We start from the raw sequence: 23,646 nt of genomic DNA, 5'->3' as shown, positions 1-23,646 counted from the left end.
AGACACTCTTAGCTCTGTTTTTGTTTGTTTGTTTCCAGACATACTTTCAGTATCCTTCCCTCCCCACCCCTCTTTCTTCTGCATGCAGCAACTGTTTCTTGCACTGGCTTCTCCTCTTTAAGATGTGTGCACTGAAGCCGAAAATTCCCTGTACAATTTGTGACCTTCATGCCTTTCCTAAGCACTAGCACTTCAGGCCTGGGATATCTCAAGGATGGAATTGGTAGATGTTAACCCTCTTATTAACCTTGACAAAAGAACTGACCTCTGCTAGTAACTTCCACAACAAGGTCATCCTTCAACCAGACTCTTCTGCTGGCTGAGTCATCTCTCCATGGTAACTCTTTCTATTTCCTGCCTGCTTGATTTTTCTACTTATGGTATCCATGCTAAATATATACTACATTTATTCTGTCATTTTTTTCCCCAGTCATTTACCTATTCTTTTTCTATTCTTCAGGTCATGTTGCTGGTTCTGGGCCATTTAACTTTACAGTCCTTGGCAGCTAGACCACTCTGGGCTTATTCCCTGTAGGGCATGGCGTGTAGAGGCAGCAGTGGTGGTTGTAGTTAACATGAACTTTCTAAATATTTTATTGATGCAAGAATTGGGCAGAAGGTTATGTAGCAGCATCTGCTTCTGTCTCAGAAGCCTAAGGAAGGGCACTGTAGTACTTGAAAGCTTGCCTATGTCCTTGCCAACCATAGAGTAGTCAAATAAGAGATATCCCCAACAAAAAGTCTTGCCTCTCGCTTATCTCCTGGATGTTATCATGGCAACAACATCACCACTACACTACTAGAATTAAGCAAAGCATTTCTTGGGTATTTTCCCATTATTATACTACCCAAAATATTGAAGTAGTAGCTTCAAGGAAGGTTTTTCTGCCCTTGCATCAGCCACAGTTTCTACTGATATTTCTTCAGGGACAGTTTTCAATATGCTAGGCTCTATTTTTCCTGGCTCCCACAACTCCTTTGACTGCACTGTAACCAGCATCTCCCATAGCTTTTAGTTGTCACAGCGCAGGGTCCAAGGGTGGCTGTGATCTCCCTAGCACCCCCTACTGTGCCAAGTTTGTCTCAAAGCACCCTCTCACTTCTCACTTGATCATATATGTATCAGACATTTACCTATTCTTTTCCTATCTGTCAGGTCATGTTGCTGGTTATATATAGTCACACCATTCAGAATGGGCCAGGATACAACAGAGCACCGTGTCCAAGAAGACAAAAGGCAGCCTCCTTTTTATATATATAAATGGGCTATGTATGCATGGCTCCAACCGCCCCTTCACCATGGCCCAAGCCTCACTGATGTCCCAGACGTTGTTCGGTCTGTCTCACTCTGGCCCCTTTGCCTTGGGGCTCATCTTGCTCTGTAGCAGGCTCAGGTGACCGTAACCATGCCTGTCCCCAATTCTCCTCCTCGGGGTCCCAACCTCCCCCCCCCACCACCACAGATGGGCTCAGGTGGCCATAGCTGTGGGGATGGAGTCTGCACTCTCGCTTGTGGCAGGGTCAGCACACCCCAAATGCTGTGCCTTCTCTGGCACCTTTCTTGCTGCCCCTCTCTCTGGGGCTGGGTTTCCCACACCACCATGGGCCCCCTATGAGGCCTCCTCCAACCCCTAATAGCCTCACCCAAACCACCAGTTGTAAACAGCAAACAGAAACTCAAGCCTCTTGGCTACAACATCAATTTAAGCCACTTGGCTATAACCTTAATCCTACCACATCAGGGGTGCTCTATCCTTCCCCCAGTCTCACAGCTATACCTGCGGTCTAGCCTCTCTTCTTTGGTCAGTCCAGCAGAGCTCCTTCCTCTACAACTGCTAGCAACAAACTTCATGCTTGGCCTCAGCCCTGGGGTTTATATAGGGGCCAGGCCCTGCCCCTTCCTATCAGCTGACTTCTACTGGTTGCCCTGGTAACCCACAGTTGGGCCCCTTACTTGCTGCTCCACAAGTAGCAGGCGTCTCAGTGCCCTGCTACACACCTCCCCTCTTTATAGGAGCAGAGCACTGGGGTGCTCTGCGACAGTTGTATTCAGCACAATGTTTCTTCCGAAAAGTAAACTGCTGACCTTTAGGCAGCATAGTTGCCTCTGTTTGCTATGCTATGGCCTGGACTGAGCTATTAAAGCTTCAGCAACAGCAGAAGAGCTCTCTCTCAAGTGAATGGAAGGAATGGTGTCTACAGAAGCTTCATGAAGGGACCTTTTAGAGGCAATTCTTGTACTCATCACAAGTAATTATTATTCATTGAAATTTAACACAAACTGTGTCAATGGCAGAGGGAATTCGGTTTCAGGTTTTTTTGTTTTTTAAACATGCTATTCCTAGAGTTTCTAACACTGGCTTTTTTTCTTTATTTTATTCTATCAAATCTACATGTTTGGCTGAAAGATAAAAGCAAATTATATTTTGTTTTGGAGGCAGTCTGTCAGGTTTGTTCTGGGAACACTGGATAATGGCAGCTGCTTGTACTTCAGTGAAAAACACTTCACACGGCTTTCTCTTGTAAACATGTAATCAGTCCCCACATGGGCATAAGAGGCTGTTCTGTGTTTTCCTGCACCTGTGTAGGACCCTGCTCTTGCAAGGATCTACATGCCCAGTGGAGCGTCTGGCTTTTGCAAATGGTGTGTATGCCAGTGCCGAAGAGTTCGCTTTTGAACATCAAACACAGAGCCCCATTTTAACAAACCACTCTATGATAAAACCATGTTGCGCTCAGGGGAAACTGCTTTGTAAATTTCTGTGGAGAGGGAATGGGAGGAGGTTGAAAGCTGTTATCTATGCGCTTATTGCACTGTGAGGGTTTGTTTGCTATTGACATGAATTTACAAGTAGGAAACTCCAATGAGGAAGGGGGAGGGGGCACAGATAATTTTTTTCCTTCCCCTTTCCAAATGGCAGCTTATCTGCAGTGCTTTTTCATTTTTATATACTGCATTTATATCAAATTCTTTATAAGCATAAAGTGCTGCTCAAACAATAGATAATGACTACACTTTCCTCTTATTGGCTCATAGAAATTAGACACATAAAGGATTTCTTACTGGGTTGTTTGCTGTACGAGGGGTGGACAAGGGTCATTCTCTACAGTATATGGTATATCAGAAACTTATCCTCCCTGTGCAGTTGTCATCAGTTAAGTACAAGTGCACATATCTATTGGAGCAACTGGGGGAAGAATAGATGGCTCCCAAGAGTCTGAGGGGGAGCAGAGGAAGAGGAAAAGGTCAGGGAATGAAAGTACTAGGTGTAGCACTGGAAGAAATGATTCACTTGGGATATGTGGCAGTAAAACATTTCTGTCTAAATACATGACACATGTTTAAAATGTGCGACACACTAATCTGGTCCAACTAGAAGACTGAACTTTAAAAAAATAGTGTGCCTTTCTCATTTGTCAAGGGAGACTCAAGTGGATTCTGCCTTCCTCCCAAAACACTAACCTTTTGCAACCTAGTTCTCAAAATGTCTTTTTTGTCAGACATGGTTCACCAGCTGTGTTCCATTTAGTGAAAAACCAAGTTCATGGAAATGCAGTCCTTTCAGTTAATTATTACCTTAACACTTAGTTTATATAATATTGTATTTATTTAAAAATAAATATTGGGCCAGATACATTCTGTTCCAAGCTGTTTATCTTGCATTTGCTGTATTTGATTAACTGTATATTTTTAAGATAAAATGTTTCTGTAGGTATCTCTTTCTTTTATATGTTTTTTGGCACAAGCTTTGGAACCAGCAGTCCTTCAAATGACCTACTAGTGGTCACAAATATTGGTATTTCATGTGCAGTTCAGTGATGACCTGTTAACTAAAATAAGGAACAGGCTGTTGACCTGGTACTAGGAGCCTAATAGTCTGTCAGTTCAGAAGGTAGAGGAAAATGTGTGACTCACTGAAGGCAGGTTTGTAATGGATCAAAGTGTCAGTGAGGAAGAAGGAATGAGTCAGGGGAGAATGTACATAGAAATATTATCCAGTAAGAGATTTCAATCTGATCTTAAAAAGAAAGGGAGGTTGGATAAATAAGAGGAAATATGGCAGTGTGTGAAACCAAAGTGTGAACATAGGCTAAATCAGGGGTAGCCAACCTGTGGCAGGTGTGCCACCAGTGGCATGGGCAGCCTCTGCATGTGATATGTGGCAGACTGGGGAGGGGATAGGCAGCACAGTAGCAGAGCAGGGAGCAGAAAATAGAGCAGCAGATTGGGCAGGGAACATAGGGCAGGGAGCAGAAAACAAAGATGCTGATTGGGCAAACGAAAAAGATTGAAGTGGCACTTGTGTGGGGTGTGGGCCTAATTTGGGCACACATGCCAAAAGGTTAGCCCCTGCACTGGGCTAAATTAAATATAAAGACCTGTAGGAACAGGGTATACAGATAGTGCAACTAGGCCAGGATTACAGGTATACACAAACATACTTACATACAGTTAGATAAAATACATAATTGTATAGTATGAAGACTTCAATGACCTTCATAATCTCATTCATGGCCTGTTAACACTCATTACATTTTCGATCTGTCATTTAGTTCATAATGTTATCATCACAGAATATATCATCTGAGAAAATTTCCCTGAAAAATGAAATGTTCCAGAAGCAGACTGTCTGTACTATAACCTGCCTTCTGGCTCACTGAAATTCTTTAAACAATCTTTAAACTGCAAAAGGTTAAGCAAGAAAGAAGTGCTCAGAAAACTGATTTTTTTTAAATGTTCATTTTATTGAGTTAATGATGGTATCCAAGGAGTACATTTTGTTTTAAAATTCTGTATTAATAAAAAAAAACCAACTGAAGTAGGTGGCGCTGGCTGACATATGTGCCATGAACAGATGGGCTTTTTGAAGAACTCCAAACACCTTTGAAGTGCTCTGAACAACAAGCATACAGATGTGTATGGCCAAAACAGCATCTCAAAAATGGGCGAATTGCTTCAAAAATGATCTTCAGAAAGTAAGGGACACCTTTGAAGTGCACCCTTTTGAAATGTCTTGTACGCTCCAGCACAATGCAAAAGGGCTTTGCTCAGTCCTTCAGTGTCAAATAGTGCTCTGTCTCCCTGCGCCAGCTATGGGAAGCAGAGAGCAGGGTGGACATCTAATGAGCGCTTGGGTATCCTCAGGAACACTCCTGAGCAGGATCCTTGCCTGCCTCTTGGCCTCCAGCCAAGCACACAGGAGCACTCTCATTGACTCTCCCTCCCTCCCTTACTTCCTGCAGGGCTGGGGGAAGCAGCGCACTGGGGGATACCAAAGAATTGCAAAGAATTGAGCAACCCTTATTGTGCTCCCTAGCTGCCACTGCCGTTCCAGTAATTTTGAAGCACTGTGGCGGGAGGATGTGGGGGTTGCTTACATATTTCTATGGTCTTGAAGCATTCCAAATTCAAATTCTCCAGACTGGAGAGGAAATTTGGAGTGCTTCAAATGCATGCCTGTCTATGGCCAAATATTGGCTTTTCTGTACTTCACTGTGTATAAACATCTCTGCATTGTATGGAAAAGATTTTTCCACAAGGACTTCAGAGAAAATTTTGGACTGCCTTCAAATTCAATTAAAACAAGTGTAGTTGTCAGGGGCAAAAAAAATATATAAATTGAAACAGTTATGATTCCAGTTGTACTACAGTTGCAATACTTCCCCACTCTCAACTTTTTTTTGTTTATCCAGTGACACTCAGACTGCCACTCTTAAGCCACAAATGGCTCTTCATCTTAACACCCATGCTCTTTGCCAAGTCTATTAGCATTTTTTTAACGTTTACCTCACACATTGGGTATATCTTTCCTGAAATACATGCATTAATACGCTGCGTACATATTAACTAATGTACTGTCAATTGATGGGTTTTTTCCTTTAGAAATGGCGTGTGTTTGCTATTGCTCACCTAGGGAGACCTACATTGTAGCTCTTTGGTTATTACTGACTGCTCGTGTAGCTCCTGAGCCAATCAAGACTGCACATCACTGACTCTTTCTCTGATTCGTGCTCCTGATACTACCTCTGTACTTGTTATGACCTTTTATATCCATTTTCTTGAAGACTGTTGTAGTCTAACTCACTACTGCCTCTGACAATACCGTGTTCCTAATTTTCTCATCTACATGAAATGTGGCTGTATTAAAAGGAGAGGATCCTTAGATAATAACTACAATAGCCAAAGAGTCAAGTACAGTATAAACAGGAAAAATCATTAACAGCACTTGTGATTGTTAAGTCTTGCATTAATTTTCTAGGTATGTTTATCAACTTGGACAACATGTCTCAAGAAAGTCATATGAAAATGCATGGTAAATGAAATAAAGAAAAAAGGTAAAGAAACAGCAGCCTTTAAGAGCAAGCCTGCTTATGACAGTCATATGTTGAAGTCAACAGCATTTTAAAAACGGGCAAATTTTCTCCTTTTCAAAGATAACAAATTTACTGTTCCATGGAATTTCAATCACCTTTTTATAGTCACCCTTTTGTTTCCAGTGCTTCATAAAATTGTTTCCTTAGATTAATATATAAACATGTCCAGCACCTCATGCTTACAGCTGAAGACTAATCAAACTAGATTTATATAGCTAGAGTTTTCCACTGAGCACTGAATAAGCATTGGAACACAAATGTAAAGCTCAATTGAGAAGTAAAACAAGCTAGAAATACCTAAATAGATCATGTTCAAAAGCAGTTATCATTAACACGATATGAGGAATAAGACCTATGAGCCAGATTCTGCCATCTTTCCTCAAGTAGAATAATAATTTACTCCAAACAAAGTTCCTCTGGGACTGGAACAGCTCATGGACTCAGATGCTCAACAGTCTGAGAAAGTGTAGCAAAACCTGACCTCATGTTAGCAACATTTTTGAGAGGCTATTTTTTGATGGCGTAAAGATGCATACAGTTTGGTAAAGAACAATTTAATAGGCATGAGTTACTGTACATTTCTGAAATATATCTCATTTCAGATTATTTAATGAAACAACTGTTGGCCTAAGTAAAAGAAGAAACCAATAGACTTAACATATCTGGATCTTAAGGAAGCTTTAAAGAAATTTACACATAGTGGATTGTTGTTAGGGCCCTACTGAATTCACAGCGGAAATGGGCTGCACTGCAGCTCCTTTAATCTTGCAAGTTCCCTCATGTCCCCCCTAACCCACTGCTGATTGGTGGACGATCCCAGCTTGCAGCTCACTCATCAGCTGGGAAGCAAAAGCCACAGTTAAAACAGCAGTTTTTGCTTCCCCCCTGCTGATCAGGAGCAAGTTGCAAACATGGCCCCTCCACCAATCAGTGGCAGGAGGGTACACAGGGCAACCTGCAAGATTAAAGGAGCTGCAGTGCGTAGCCCACTTCCACTGTGAATTCAACAAGGCCCTAACTATCGTATCATCACTTTTTTAAATATAGGAGAGATAATAAAATAAAATGGACAAGAAATGTTAAGGAGATGGAAATCACTTGGCTGGAATTAAAGACCTATACATTTTTGAGGAATGGTGCTTGAGAACATCTTATACTGAAACCAATACATTTTTTAATAATTTAGAAATAGCAATAGTTATCTAGAATGGACTACCTCTATTCCCTTTTAGGTTAATTGGAATATTATCATTATGCACTTGAAGAATGATCCTATACTGGACTTGTAAATGATACCAAAAGGAAGGGAGTTGTTAATAACTGTGAGGACTGTTATCTGTTTCAGAATGATCATGACAACATACATTGCCAGTCATACATTGTTAAGAGATATTTAATGTGTCTAAATATGTAAAATAATTTAAAACAAAATACTCCTCAAGTTAAGTATAGTTTAAATGGCATTTGTTTACTTAATGCAGGGCATATCTACACAAGACACTTACTACGTGGTAGCCTAATAACACTGTGCAGTAGTGTGCTGGTCAAAACCCATGCTAATAACCTACTGGTCTGTGTTAGTAGGCTATTGCACAGTAAACATCACAAAAAACCATGCACCAGTGCTACTGCTCAGGAAATGTACTTACTGTGCATTCATTTAATACTTCATTAAGGAAGTATTAAACTAAAAGTGCAGTAACTACAGTGCATTAATGCATGTGTAGATGCACTCACAGTGGAAGAAAAAGACCTAGTGTGATGATAAATCTAGCACTTCAATTCATGGTCCGTTATGAATAGCAGTAAAGGAACCTAAAAATTGGCTTTAGTAATTTATATATCTATCCTAGGGCACACAATATTTCCAAATGCTATTAGCTGGGTTTTATGAATGTAGGGTCAGTTCTTCAGTAAACATCTGACCCATTGATCAAGATTCTACTCCACCTTTTTGGTGCATATGCTGACTTAGATATGTAATTCTATTTCAATTTGCTCAAAACCCTGAAAGCCTGTTAATGAAAATGTTGAGTGAATCCTCCTGCTCCTCCTTGCTGCTTTTTTGTTACTAAAGGTTAAGGGCAAGCTGACAGTGGGCACATGTACATGAGATGCTTTACTGTCCATTAGACTAATCTAACATGCAGTAAAACATCAGCATCTATATGTGTGTGGGACTTACTTCACAGTAAATTAGGCTAATGCACCATTTGCTAGTACTAACAAATATATGTACTAGATTAACGGCGTATTAGCTGTGGCACGGTAGCACATGTGTAGATGCTGGCCAGAAGCAATTTGCTCCTGGTCAGCCTAGGCGACAGGGGGCCACAGCAGGTGGTGAGGGGGAACTGTCTCTGGCTCCAGTGCATAGCTTGGGATCACAGCCCAGTTTGTCAGTGCTGACTTGGGGTGATTCCCCATAGCTGGGTAGTAGCAATGTCCTAAGTTCACCCCTTGTTTTCCTTCCTGAAGAGATGGAGGAGCTCTCAGTCCCTGGTCCCAGCACTGCTCAGCTTCTGGCTCCCCACAGGAGCTGGGAGCTGAGCAACAGCAGAACGGGGACTTTCTCTGTCCCTGCAGCATTGGGCCAGGGACAGAGAGCTTCCGTGCCCCTCGGCCTGCACAGTGTACACCCCAGACAACTCCCACTCCCCACCTGTGCCCCCTTAGCAAGCAAAGCACGGGGAGAGCTCAGTGTTCTGCTGTTATTCAACCGTGGGGTATCGCTCCAATCTAGTGCTGACAAGCTGGGCTGCAATCTCAAGCTCCACAAAGCCTCCTCCCTGGAGCCCAGGCCTGACCTCCATGCTCCCTGTCAGGCCAGGTATGACAAGAAGGAAAGATAGCTACTACATGGGGGCAGAGCAGGGCAGGGGGGCAGGACCAGCCCTGAACTCAACTGCTCCCGTTGGGAGCAAATTTGCTCCTGATGCAGGTGCACATGTAAATGCATTCCCATGTATGGATTATTGTGCCTTATTTTAAGGCACAGTAATCTTAAGGCATATTAATTGCACATGTAGACATGCCAAGTATATTATAGAAGCAGATATATTAATTGATTTTTGGGGACCTGAACAGGGTGAAACAGAATTACACTTTGGTGCCTCAGTCTCCTTAGATGCCCACTGGGTGAAATAGAATGTCTCCCATGGTATCCAGTTCCGATTTCCAGTTGATAAAACTAAGATTTTTTCTTTCTCATGAAGAGAAGTATTTTAAACTACAAGTTATATAAAATTGAGTTTGATGCTTGTAGAGTATTTTGGACAGATGATAAAAATCTGGAAGAAATGTAGTTTAAAGAAGCTGGGAAGGAACATGCAAGAGAAGAATTATGATGTTTTATGGATGATAAGGCCAACTTCTATATAAGGTGTTAGAATCTAGAGCTATTAATATTTTTAAACAAAAGGCATTGATTGGATAGCTATAAAATTAACAGTTTGTGTCCCATCCTGTAAGACAATCATAGCTGCCTTTCCAGTGCTGAGCCTTCTAAACTTCCACTGATTTCAGAGAGAGTTGATGAAAGATTCTCACTTGAGTGATCTGGGATTTTCTGAGTTTTATGCTTGGCAGTCAGCCACCCTTGCTAGAGACGTAATGCCTTTGCTCTATAAAGATTTGTCATCTCATGAGCTGGTAGAGCAGAAGTCAGTCATGCCTTTCTCTTCTTTTCCATCATAAATGCTGAGAATTGTGTAGATATGGCATATCCACTGGTATAATTCAGTCATCCTTCCACTTGCTTCTCTCCCTCTTTCAAACATGCACACACAAACATATGCTTTAGTGCGGTAAAAGAACTGCTTGCTTGTGGAGGATACAATATATTTAAAAGTCTACCAAACTCACAGCTAATTACTGGACATGGTGAATAAAATTTTCAGGTTAACACCTGCTACAGACTAGCTAATAATGGTAATGAAGCCCTTTGCTCCACAGAAAGAAAGAGAGAGGGCAAAACACTAAAGAAGTCATTTAAAAATATAATCATGTTGCTAAATTACTGATCTTCGTAAACATACATCTGGGGGTTAGCAGCCATAACTGCTTCTCTGAGCACTTCATTAAATTAAAACAAGAATCACAAGGCGGGGGACTTTTGCCTATGGGTATTTAATGCCACTATTAAAAATATTTTCTCAGTAGGAATAAAATAAAGCAATGTAAAGTAGTACAGGAAATAAATGTAGAATTTTATGTTGTTTTATAATGCAACCACTTAAATGCCAGCGTTATTGCATATAATTGCTAATACAGTTAAAGCATCTGATTGCATTTCAGGGTTTAGGCTTAAATATTGCTGTAAGGGGACCAGTTCTGCAACTCCCCCCCACCCCACCCTCTTAACTCAACTAGGACCAAAATGCTGTATAGCCAAATATAAGTTTTGCTTGAATAATGCACAAGAAAAGAGCACAAACAAAGACTCTTGATTAGAATATTTTGAGTTCCTATAGTAGAATAGTAGTTAATATAGCAGAATTCTAGATAATAGATTGTCTGCTTGTTTAGATTGTGAATTCATTAAGCCAGGGACTATTTTGCCCGCTTTGAGCTATATCTAGCCTGAAAACAATGGTTAGCTGTGCTGGTTGAGATTTTCATATGAGCCTAAAAGAATTAGGTGATAATTCCTATTTACTTTCAATGTGAGATGGACACCTAATTCCACTGAGTCTCCCTTGAAAACCCCCAGCCTCTGCTTAGGTTCTTATCCATTTCATGAAAAAAGGATGTTCTAGCCATATTCTACAGCAACTGAATTTCTACAAACTTTTCCATATTTTGCCTTATACATCTTCTGTTGCAGATATCTAATCCAGAATTCCCAAATGCATTGTTGCATTGGGTTGCATGTCCATGTAAAACAAGTAAATCTTACAATTTCTTGCAAAGGGGAAGGCAGGAAGGTCTTTGAGTGCAGTAATACTAGCTATATGATTTCAAGAGAAAATGCAGATCCAGAAGTAACCCCAGTTTTCAGGACTTATTAATGAAAAGTAGGTTTATTCCAGTCACAGGGGCTTTTTGTGATCTCAAACAAATAGCATGATGTCCACCTTATTTGCATTATGTGTCAGCCAGTTCCCTATTGCCCAGATATTGAAAAACTCACTGTTTAGAAAAAGAGAGGGTAAAGTGTAAGCAGCTACATGTAATCAGCTTACTGACAGTACTAAAGCCTAAACTATTTTCTAGGGGCCCTATGTATGTTAATAGAACGATGAGGTATTGTGCCAGGTAGGATAACTAGAGTGGATGTGCAATTACCAAAAAGATGTCTCTAGTGGTTTATTTTAAAATAAAATGAGCAGAACCACTGAAGGACTAAGGAGAGGGATGTAGAGAACTTAAATATAAAACTATTAAAACAGTGTAAGTGCTAAGAAATAAGAAGTAGTAGTTATAAATGGTATCAGGTAGGGGAATAATTTATATTACTATTAATTTTCTGAAATCAGACTATTAGTCATTGAAGTGGGACATACTTGAGAGATTTGAAGATGCTTTGTAATATTCTGCATCTTGCAATTATTTTTTAACAATAAAATATTGTTTAAAATATTGTAATTATTTGCTGGTATTTTCCTCTGTGAGAAAAAGTTTTACTCTTCATAGCAGTTAGCACTGAATCCTTTCAGTCCTCGAGAGATTTGCTTGTTCATTTTCTTTTCCCTCTATAAGCTCAGACTGTCAATATTGCCCTCTAGTTTGTTAGAAAAATGTGTATATGGTGTACCTATTCTTTTTTACTGGAAATCTGATTATCTTGTAATATTTTTACATAGCACTCTACTAGGGATAAACCTAATTTAAATTGGCTCTATTTATTACAATATTTTAAATAGTAACTTCACACCAGTATAAGAAAACAGAGTAAAAATATAATTTCCTTGTAAATGTGTGAAAAATTCTAACTATTTTTTACCCAATTTCTTATTTATTTTTAATCTTACTCGTACTTCTGGTTTTATTCTTTTATGAAATTGATTGTTGTTTATAAATACTAGATATTTAATAGAAAGATGTTTATTTATACTTTTGACTGGAGTAGATAAATGCATTTAATAACTAGGTTTGCAAAACTCCATATCATTATGGAAATGTGTTTGATAAAAATAAATTAAGTTAAATGGAATAATTCCATTAGATTAGCCATGGAACAATTTAAAACAATTTTATAAAACCATTGACTAAAAATCTATGTACTATAAGCCATTACTGATGCTACTTCAATTTAACAAATTCTTACATTTTGTATAACTAATGCTTTTTTATTCTTACATGAGAAAAAATATATATTGTCAAAATACCTTTCCTTAACATTAAATCTACATTTTGTGAAGTAATCCATTACCCTGACTTCAGTTCTCATCCAAATTCATCTCCTTCATGCATGCTTTGAATATAAAGCATGACTTTATGTTTATAATGCCTAATAAGTTTGCACATAGCTTGATCTTATTATAATATGGCTAACTACCTCTGTCAATACTCCCCAGTTACTCTTTCAGGTTCTTCTGACTGAAATATATCAGTTATAGTTTATAAAAACTTGTAATTCTGGATCTTTTCCCCTCAGAGGAAGCCTTAAGAAGTGCATGGCTAATCTAAAACTCCCACTGAATAGATTGAGTGACATTCTTAGTTGTCGGGGAAAACCGAAGGATCGGGCCCCAAGGTCACGGTGGGCCGGGGTGGCAATTAGATACGGACAGGTGGGATTAGTGGCGTAGAGTCTGGAGTTAGGGACTCGGAGCGGATTGAGAAAGAACAGGTGAGTTTATTTGACTTACGCTTCAGGCGTAGGCAGAAAGGTCTTCAGTTACAGTTTTGAACACAAACAAACAATTATCAACAAAGGGGTCTGTTGGCCCACGAGGTTCAGTCCGAAGACCTAGTCCCAGGGCTGGTCAACAGCTCATAAATGGGGATCACAAACAACAAAACGAACTGTAACACGTTGATGATGAACTGCGTGACGCCAGTCCACGGCAATGGACAAATCGGGTAGTTGAATACGAAAAGCCGAGGTCGGTAGCCAGAAGATGAAGCAGCGGAGACGTTAGTTGGAGGGATGAGCAGAGTCGTAGTTGGTGAAGAAAGCCGAGGTCGATGATCCGGAACCGGGTTAAACAAAGTCCAGAGGGTGATCCAAAATCGTAAGCCGTTAATCAGTTCAAAAGGTAAGTCAGGAGCCAGATGAACGTAGTCAAAAACCACAATACAATGAGTACTAAGCCACGGAGTCAAAGGAGGAGATCAATAGGCCTTGAAGCCTGACTCAGAGACAGTCCCTGCAGCAGCAGCCTCTGTCTCCAGTCCACGCGATCTCTCCCCACACACCACACACCACCCCACACCACCACACCACAGCGAGGGGCTCACAGAACTTTTATATCAATTTGGTAGCCAATCAGCGTGCTCTCCGCAGAGAAATTTCTAGTCCGATTACCTCATGTCAGGTTCTGACTGAGCATGCTGTCAGTCAGAAGCTGACACAATCTGAGCATGGGTCTGTGGGGAAAGTAGGTCAACAATGATTGACAGCTCCGCAGGTCACCCAGGGGGCAAAGACTGGGTGAGCCTTGGAAATTTCCACTCACAGCTTCAAACCGCGCGTGTCAGTTTAACCTCTTCTGTACTGGCAGCACATACTCAAAAATTTCCATGACATTAGTGTTACCATTACCTGTACAGTTGCCACTAAATGCCAGAGTTATGATGCCAAGAAAAAAACATTTTTATTTCACCCAGAGTTGACCAAACCATGTTACAGAGAGGTATCCCCCATAGTCCTCTTGAGGCTTGGAAATAAAATACACACTCATGGGTGAATCCAGGATTTTGTAGAAGGGGTGCACAACCAATGACTGCACAGCTGCACCTCCTCCAACACCAGGATGGGCAGACCGCAACACTGGAGCGGCAACCAGAGACTTAAGATTCTGATTAAGGTAAGATTCTCCCGCTACCCCCAAATCTTCACAACCCCTCCCATTCCCTTCATGCTCAGCAGCACCTCCCCATCCTTCCCATTTCCTCCTCACCATTGCCACTACCCCTGCTGTTTCCAGCTGCCTTGGAGGTGAAAGAGCTGCAAAGCTACTTCTTCCCCACTTCAGCCAGGCTTCACAGGGAGCTGGGCAGGTCCTATCCTTTCACCCACCCCAAACCTGGTCCCAGAATGGCAGGAAACATACAGAGGAATTAGACGGGGGGGGGGAACCAGCCTGCTACTGCTGCTGTCCTAGGCTCAGCCCTGTTCTCTGCACAAACAGATTGGAGTGAGACAGGACAGCCTCTGGAGCGCCTTCCACCTCTGGGGCAACTGGAGATAGTTAGGACAATGGCAGCAGCAGGTAGGAATAGTAGGGGAATGGGTGGAGAGAGGAGGGGATATACTACTGAGCACAGAACAGAAGAGAGGAGATGATTCTTACCCGATTCAAGGACTTAACAAGGGCCCAGCTGCTGCTTCCACAGCATGGTTTGAAAGGAAATGACTGTACTACTGCACCCGCTCTGGATACACCCAACATTATACTGATTTAGACAAGGAGGGGATGGAGGACAGACACCTACACTGATATAAGTGCCTCAGATAAAGCTAGCCTAGGCGGTAGTAAAGCTGTACTAGTATACATTATTTTGGTGTATGGGTTGTCTGTCTGCTTCCATCCATAAGTGCTATGAGACAAGCAGGCTCTTATATGCTCCCTGTCACGTAGCGAGGAAGCACTGTGATACCATCAACTGCAAGTGGCTACTCCTGAATAGTTGCTAGCCATGATTCTGCCATCACTAATATTCTGGCTAGATAATTCTGAGACAGAGGTAGGCTGGCCTAATCCAGGAAGAGGCGTTTTGCCTTGGAGAAACTCTTGAAGTCCCATTCCTGATGTTTCCTCCTTAGATGCAACGGTTAGTCCTTTGCTATTGGCTCATAGCAGAGGAAAATGACTATCTCCTGGAATGCTCTACTGTTTGTTTCAGGTCTAAGTTCTTAAGATAAGAGTGCAAAGAGGAGTTCTTACTCTGACATCTTGTCTGATTATGTAGTCACCCATAATCTTCCCATAGCACACAATGCAGACAAACTCACTCACCTTGAACAGTTCAATTGATATAAATGGATTAAAATGCTGCCTAGTATGAGTTAGGGTGGCCATATGTGATGCAATCTTTATGAAATATTAGTTGTATAGAGCTGGAATCTACATGTGCAGGCAACCTGAGACTAGATTTTGTCCCAAGTGAGAGCAGCCTGCCATGTGCCTCTATGGCCACAGGGAGGAGCTCCAGCCTCCAGTTACATAGTTGCCAGCACTTGGCAGCCATGCTGAGACCAGAGGCAGCCACCAGCACTTGGCAGCTATCTTAAACGAACACCCCTGCCCTCTGATCCCTGCCTGGCCCCTCCCCTACTTGAGAGCTAGGTGCCCAGCACAGTGGCAGCATGCAGCATCTCCCAGCCTGCCCAACACCATGGCTGATTCAGCCCCTGCCAGCAGTACCCAGCAACCTGCACTGCTGCTGGCCATGGTACTGGCCCTGCTGGCTCCACCAGGCCTCCCATATCCAGGTCTCAGAGCAGCCATGCACCCACCAGCCAGGCCCTGGGCACTGGCTGTGGGAGGCTCTGGCTGACCCCCTCCTCCTGTACTGGCCACTCCAGCCCACCTGCCCCACCACCCATACATCCCCAACCCCCTGCTCCCCCCCAGCACCACTAGAGGACACACACATAGGAAAAGACATACAAACTTTATTAATACAACAAACCACCCCCATCCCTTCTCCCTTCCTTCTCAACAAACACAGCCCTCTCCCACTTCACCCAGACACAGTGCCCCTCCACCCAGACACAGGCCAACCGTACCCTGTCATGCATCCACAGATGCATCTCGAGCAGGTCCAGGGAGGTGATCCTCCCCCTCTATGCGGCACTGGTCAGGCCGCAGCTGGAGTACTGCATCCAGTTCTGGCCGCCACACTTCAAGAGGGACGTGGACGATATGGAAAGAGTCCAGAGGAGGGCCACTCGTATGATCAGGGGTCAGCAGGGCAGGCCTTATGAGGAGAGGCTACGGGACCTGAACCTGTTTAGCCTCCACAAGAGAAGGTTAAGGGGAGACCTTGTGGCCTGCTACAAACTGGTCAGGGGGGATCAGCAGGTATTGGGGGAGTCCCTGTTCCCCCATGTGCTGCCAGGAGTGACCAGGAATAACAGTCACAAGCTGGCGGAGGGTAGGTTTAGATTAGATATTAGGAGGCGCTACTTCACAGTCAGGGCGGCTAGGGCCTGGAACCAGCTTCCAGGGGAAGTGGTGCAGGCTCCTAGCCTGGGGATTTTTAAAAGGAAGTTAGATGAGCACCTTGCCGAGGTCATCTGACCCCGGTGCTCTTTCCTGCCAAGGCAGGGGGTCGGACTAGATGATCTACCTAGGTCCCTTCCGACTCTAGCTACTATGAAACTATGAAACTATGAAACTATCACCCTCCCCACTCACTAACAAAAAAAAAAACATTCCCCAAACTTCACAGACACTTTACGTGTCTGACCCCATGCCCAAGTCCATCTGTGAGGGGCTGAGGGGTGGGGCCACCCAGGGCAGAAAACCCAGCAGCAGATGGCCGGCACCCTGGCTGCAGACAATTCCCCTGTGGGCCCAGGGTGATGGCGAAGGCCTGGGATACCTACAGCCAGCAGGCACTGCAGCACCTGCTCAAGGGTGCTTCCAGGGGCCTGTTGCAGAGTGGTGGGCAAGACCCAGGGGCCCCGTGGGTCCAGGGTGGGGAGCCAGGTGCAGGAGGGCATGGGCACAGCCTCTGCTGGGCAGCCCTGAGAGGCCAGCTGCTGCTAGAGCAGCTCTACACACTGCCGCTCCAGGACCACCAGCAAGGTCCTCTACCTGCCATGCCCAATAGTCCACCAACCAGCCCTCCACTGGGACCACCAGCCACTGGACCAGGTGGGTTCCATCCTCACTGCACCACTGGTGCAGCCAGCACCTCCAGGCAGCTCCAGTGGTGGGTGGCAGTGAGCCTGTAGCAGAGGTGCTGTGGGCCCCTGCAGCCTCTTCCCCATGTCCAGAAGCTGAACAAGAGACAGAAGACTTTTGTGAGAGTTTGCCACAGTTGAGAGATAAGATGATCTGTTCCAGTAGCCCTGTGCTGCCTGGTCTCACACTGAAGGTAGGCCATCTATGGGAACCTGAGTCCAGGTGGGAGTTGCCCAAGTCCCCCATCCCTGCTTGCTCCCTGGGGGCTGGCCACAGGCCACCTGCCTCCCCTGTCCCCTTCCCAGGGCAGGCCAGGCCAGGCTGCTGGCAGCATCTGCTGCCATGGCTCCAGCCCAGCCCCCCTGCTCCTTGCAGGCCCACCACTCTGCTGCATTGCCTCCCAGCACCCAGGCTCAGGGTGCGTGAGGCTCCCAGACAACTGGGTTGAGAGGCTGGCCAACCTCCCCTGTCCTCCCTTCTGGGAGCTTTTCTGCAGAGGCACCCCAGGGCCAGCCCCCTGCTATGCCACCACTCTGCCCTGAGTGTGCCCCTCCTGAGTGTGCCGTAGGTGGTACACAATGGATTATTTGTGCAGGTGGAGGGCTGCCTAGGCCACTATGTCCTGTTGCCACTGATCCTGCTGGTGCCCTGGGCACACCTGTGCTCCTGGATTGGGACCCTAAGCTACAAGTTTGGGGGGGGCAAGCCTGGCTTGCCCCACAACCACTGCCACCACCTGGAGAGTTATCTGTTGCAGTGCTACATGCCCCTGGCTGTCAAGGAGCAGATTGTCACCTGGATCAGTGCATGAGAGGCTCATGCCCACCCAGCCATGGGAACATGGGCTGCTCAATAAAGGTCTGACCTTTATCCTGCCTCTCTATGTGCTGTGGGCTGGAACCTGGGGCAGAGGAGTGTGAGCAGGGCATAAACTGGGGGAACCAGGGCCAGGGCTTGGCCTGGGGGCAGAGGCAGGGGTCAGGATGGGGACTGGGGCTGGGAACCCCCCCTCCCCCCCAGTGCAGGACTTATCACAGGTAAGGCTAGTGGGGCTGGTGGCTTGACATGGGGCTCTCCAAGCCAGGCGGTATCCAGCTGCCCCCGGTGTCCATGGTGTCTGGTGGGCTGGAGGCCAACTCCCAGTCAGGCCCCCACCCCAGGGAGGAGCTGGTGCTGCTGGCAGCTGGAGGTGGCATGGCCGGATGCTCCTTGTGGGCAGCTGCAGGGCAGAACTGAGGCTGAGGCAGCTGCTGGCCAGGGCTCCCTGGGCTTCCAGTGGACGCAGCAACTGGGAGTAACTGCAGCCCAAGGTCCCCTCCTTCAGCAACATGTCACCAGAGGTGTCAGGGTGGGTGTGGGTGCAGGTCCTAGGGCACTAGAATGCAGGTCAGCTCCCGTATGAAGGGTATGGTCCTGGAGGCATCACTGGACCAATGATTGCGGCTGGTCTCAGCCACCCATTGGGCCGGCAGGTCCTTGACCTTAATGAGCACACACCCCAGCTGCCAGGACTTCATCAACATGGGCATTCAAGTGCCCACCCTGGGTGAACTGCCTCAAGACATCCTCCTCACCCCACAGTGCCACAAGGGCACACACCTCCTCCCAGGTCCAGTTTGGGCCCCAGGAGCTCCAGACAGGTTGACATACATTGGTGGGGTCAGGGCTGGGGCTGGACATGGGGGAGGAGGAGGATGTCATGCCCCACACTGGCTGACTGGGCCCCTGCCCATCTGGCCCTGTGATGCTGGCTCTGGAGTGCTGGGAACAGCACCCTCAACAAGGCCATGGCCAGGGAGTTGCAGCTGCATGGCTGAGGTGCCTTACCACAGTCCCACAAAGAGAGAGAAGTGGGGGGTGAGCAGCAGTGGGGAGCAGGTGCTGGCCCTAGTGGCACAGCCAGTATGGCCAGCAGCCCTGGTGGGATCACAGGGCTGGGTAAGGGGTACAGCAAACTGCAGTGACCAGGCAGGGTCTGGAGCAGAACAAACCCAGCAAACACAGCCTGTGAGCTGTCCAGAGGGGCACGTGGGGCCTGCTGAGGTTTTGCAGTTGCAAGCAGCTCCTGCTGACTCCTGGGAGTCTGTGCTCCAAGGCACGAAATGGCTGTACGATTTTATACCCTGCAACTAGGGACTGCCAGAGAGCAGCCCAGCCCCACAGCAAGAAGGGGGTCAGGCAGAAGCCCTGGGGCTGGGCCCTGGCTGCCCCACTAGAAGCTGGGCAGACCCAGCCAGGAAGCTCTGGTGTTACTGCACAGTAAGATGTCTACACATGCATTACTGCACAGTAACTACTTGAGCGTAAATTTGCTGCCTGCATCATGCTGGTATCAAATTTAAGGCCAAGTCAGTGTAAACAACCATAGTTCCTGCACAGTATGTGTGTGCACATGTGGATGCATGCCCATACTGCGCAGTAATTTTCAGTTACTACTCAGTAAATGTACACATGTAGATGCACCCAGACTGTTCAAAACTTCCTTCTTAAGAGCACTTTTAAAACCAGTGTTTTTGTTGACTTCAGTGGAGTTCAATCAGTGTTATTTACTGGAATGTGGCCTAATGTTACTAAATATTCTCAGTGAAATAAATTAAATTCCCCTTAATATCCTGAAAGTACTTAACTTTCATTTAGGAACCCCAAATGAATTATAAAAATGGAATGACTTTTTAGTATCTGCTTTCACATGAAACCATGAAAAAGCAAACTATTCATTCTAATTGTTGCAGCTCTGGGAGTGGGGGACAGGGTAGGAGGCAAGCTACTAAATGTTGCTCCTTCTAAAACTAGGTTTTAAAAAAATTTTTAAAAAATGAAGCATGCAATGGGATACACATAGTGAGGCTTACAAAAGCTAAGCATAGATCCATCTCATGCAAATATATACTGGCTACTATTTACTGACCTTAAATCAAACAAGGACTTCTGTATGTCTCAGTCCAAGAATTAGATAGGATTTCTCTGCCATAAGTTTCTATGGGCAAAATCCCCTCTGCATACATGACAGAGACAAATATGCTTATGTAGTAAACAGAGTTTCAATATAGACCTGGTTGAAAAATATGTAGAGAACAGACATTGGCCTTAACTTCTCTTCTGCCTGCAGTAGAATGTTAGTAATCAGGTGCTGAGACCAGTTGACATATGTGATCAATTAATTATTTGACAGTGACTATTTGCCATAAAATTCATCCCCTTGAAAATGTGCATTTATTCTATGAAGCTTATCTAGGATCAAAGAGAGACTCTGGTAGAAGGGAGGATACAGTAATTTAAACAACTCACTGAAAGATTTACTATATAAAAAATGCATATGATTTAAACATGCTAGTTTAATTTTACAAAAGTCATTGCTTTATTTATCATGATTTGGATATCAATGATTTTGTTTATCATGGTTTTTCAGTTATGATATAAATAACTTCTGTTTGACTTTTTTCCAAACAGATTATTACTGTATAAGCAGTTACTATATGAAGAGACCTGTCTTTATGAAAAGAACTGGAATATCTCATTGACCATTTAACTAATTGTTGTTTCTACCTGTAATTGAAGTTTGACACACTCTGAAGCTGAGCCAGTGGTGATACATGAGGCAGTATAATTGCATGTATAACCAATGGCTAGAATTGTCCATTTATTAAGAAGCTAAAAAGCATTCATAACTCACCAGAAGCATTTTGTTATCTATAAATGGCATCCTATTAAATAAGGCTATCAAGACATGCTTTTTTATTTATACTACAAATAAACATTTATTACTGAAAATTTGGAATAAAGATAATTTTTCGTGAATGCAGCAGCTAATATTTCCAAGTGAGGAAACCATTTTCAATTCCTAACTATATCTTCCAGTAAGAACATGCAGGATGCACTAACATTAAAACATATCAATAAAACTATAATCAAGATCTTTCTAGAGAAAAGAGGATAATTCTAAAGTATGCTCTTACACTGCATTTATAGCTTTGTTAATTGTCCATTTACACAGACTTTAAAAGTTGCTTGCATACTGTAACAGAGAACTGTTACTTTAAGATGAAGGAAGCCCATCCAGGGAGCTCTGCAGGCTAGGCAGAGCACAGCAGCTGCAGGTTGCCGGGGCAACAAGCTACTGTGCAATTAGTAGACACGGGCAGGGAGTCAGCTGGTCAGAAGTTCACAGGGGCTTGGGTATATATAAATCTGGGGCTTGGGTTGTCTAGCCCTGTCAGCTGTGGGGTTAGGAGCTTCTACCCAGGAGCCCCCAGCTACCCAGGGATGCTAGAAGAATGGCTCTGCTGCCTGGAGAAACACTGCGGCTCGGGGAGCTTACAAGTAGCCCATAATGGGAGGTAGACTGGCACAAGGCATGAAAGAAGGTTTGCCCTCTTAAATGCCTCACTGATACCCCCATGGATCCCACATGGGCCAAGCAAGAAGCCCATGACAAGCAGGGAAACTTATTTTCAGGGCTTGAAACAGTGGAACTGCAGCAATGCGCGGTGCCACCACCACAATTTAAAAGATCTCTGGAAATCAAGCTAGGCGGTGCCAGGCTGATGACGTCAGCCACCATCGCAATCACAGGGAATTTAAAAGGCACCTAGAGTGCAGACAGAGGAAGAGGAGGGACTGCCTCCAGGCCAGTAGGGTCTGGGGTGGACGCAGCCTTGGAGCATCAAGACAGTGAATTGGCACAGCTGGGTAGGCTCAACTGTTTCAGAGAGGAGTAGACTCCATCTACAGGGCTGGTACATGGAGTCCAGGCACACTTCCTGAGCAGCACTCATAACGAGCTGGGGAGACATCTCTGAAGCCCCAGAGAAGTATTGGGTTCAGAGTAACAACTCCACCAGAGTGGAGGGGGCTTTTTTGTTTATTTTTGTGATGTCCATTGTTGCCTCTTGATTGTCCATTGTGAAGATCATCCAGGGGGTCGAAGACAGAGACTGATGTGGTCCTTGTGCTAGGCCTATGGGAAGGAGTATCCCCACATTCAGGGATGTAAGGATCTATGCTAAAAGGGCTGGGTAGAATCTCCGGCAGTCATCTAAAACTGGGGCCAGTTCTGGAACACTGCATTTGAACAAGATGGCTCAACAACGATGGTTGGTGTGTGGCCAGGGTGTAGGGGAGGTGGAGCCCCAAAGTCAACTACTCCTGGAAAACTGTGAGTACCCTGAGTGGGACATCTCTATTTTCATCACTGGACCCTCCTTTGAATTCTTTCTATCAAGTCATGGCAGGCAAGTCCAGGGGAGTCCTACCAGCCTGGGTACCTACCAAAGCTCTTGACCACATAACTAGGAGCATTACAAATGGGCAGAGGGCTGCTTCTGCTGTTGTTATTTATGTTATAGCTTGTATTTATGTTGTGTTTAAACCAGTGGTTTGGGTTGGAACTATAAGGGCAGTTATGGAGGTCCCATTAGTTTCCGAGGGGCACATGATTGACTTGAGCCTTGCCAGGGGCAGACTCAGGGTCTGAGCTATTGTTAAGCCTAGAGAGTGGTGCAGTGCAAGGCTATAAAGGCAAAAAGGGCCAAGGGCCCAGGACCAGAGGGGCACATCCACACAGGGGCTGGGGCCCGGCGGACGGGGGCCTGGGGGCACAGTGACCAGAAGGGACAAATGAGAGCTAGGGCCTCAAAGCCAGGTCTGATATGGTGGGCCTTGGCTAGAAGGCCTAGCGATAGTAAAGGGAACAGAGGCCAAAGCCCCAACAGAGGAAACAATGTTATTGTAATACCCACAAGGCATGGGGCACGGTGTAGTGAAGGATCTTGAGTCATGCAATTAACCCTTGAGGCTTGAGGTGCCCTTTGGTGGTACAGTTATGGAGAGAGACCCAGCAAGGGGCCTAAGGACCAGTGAAGTCCAGTGAAGGGCCTGGGTGCAGGCAGAGGCCAGCAGGGTTCAGTCAACCTGGGAACACACAAAGCCCTATGGGCAGCCTCCCTATTTATTATATATCCATCAAGGCATGATCAGTGAGACAGGAAGGTTCCCTTGGAGTGGAGTGGGGTATGGGGCATACATTCAGTTTTTTTATTGATGGCAATAATTTTGGCTCTATTAATTATTTCTCATTCTTCCTCAGCTATCAGTTTCCATAAAAGTGAATTGGATAAGAGAAGAGTCAATCCTAATTTGGGATGGAATAATACATTTCTTATTGCCATAATCTTTCGCATCTAATGTGCACCTTCCCCCCTCCCCTGCCAAATGGGAGTGGGGAGAGTGTATTAAGCAGGGAAGCTTTTTT

This window comes from Crocodylus siamensis, chromosome 3 (genome assembly GCF_052110815.1).
Source record: "Crocodylus siamensis isolate JL-2025a chromosome 3, ASM5211081v1, whole genome shotgun sequence".
Classification (NCBI taxonomy): domain Eukaryota; kingdom Metazoa; phylum Chordata; order Crocodylia; family Crocodylidae; genus Crocodylus; species Crocodylus siamensis.
Note: the sequence above shows the minus strand (reverse complement) of the source record.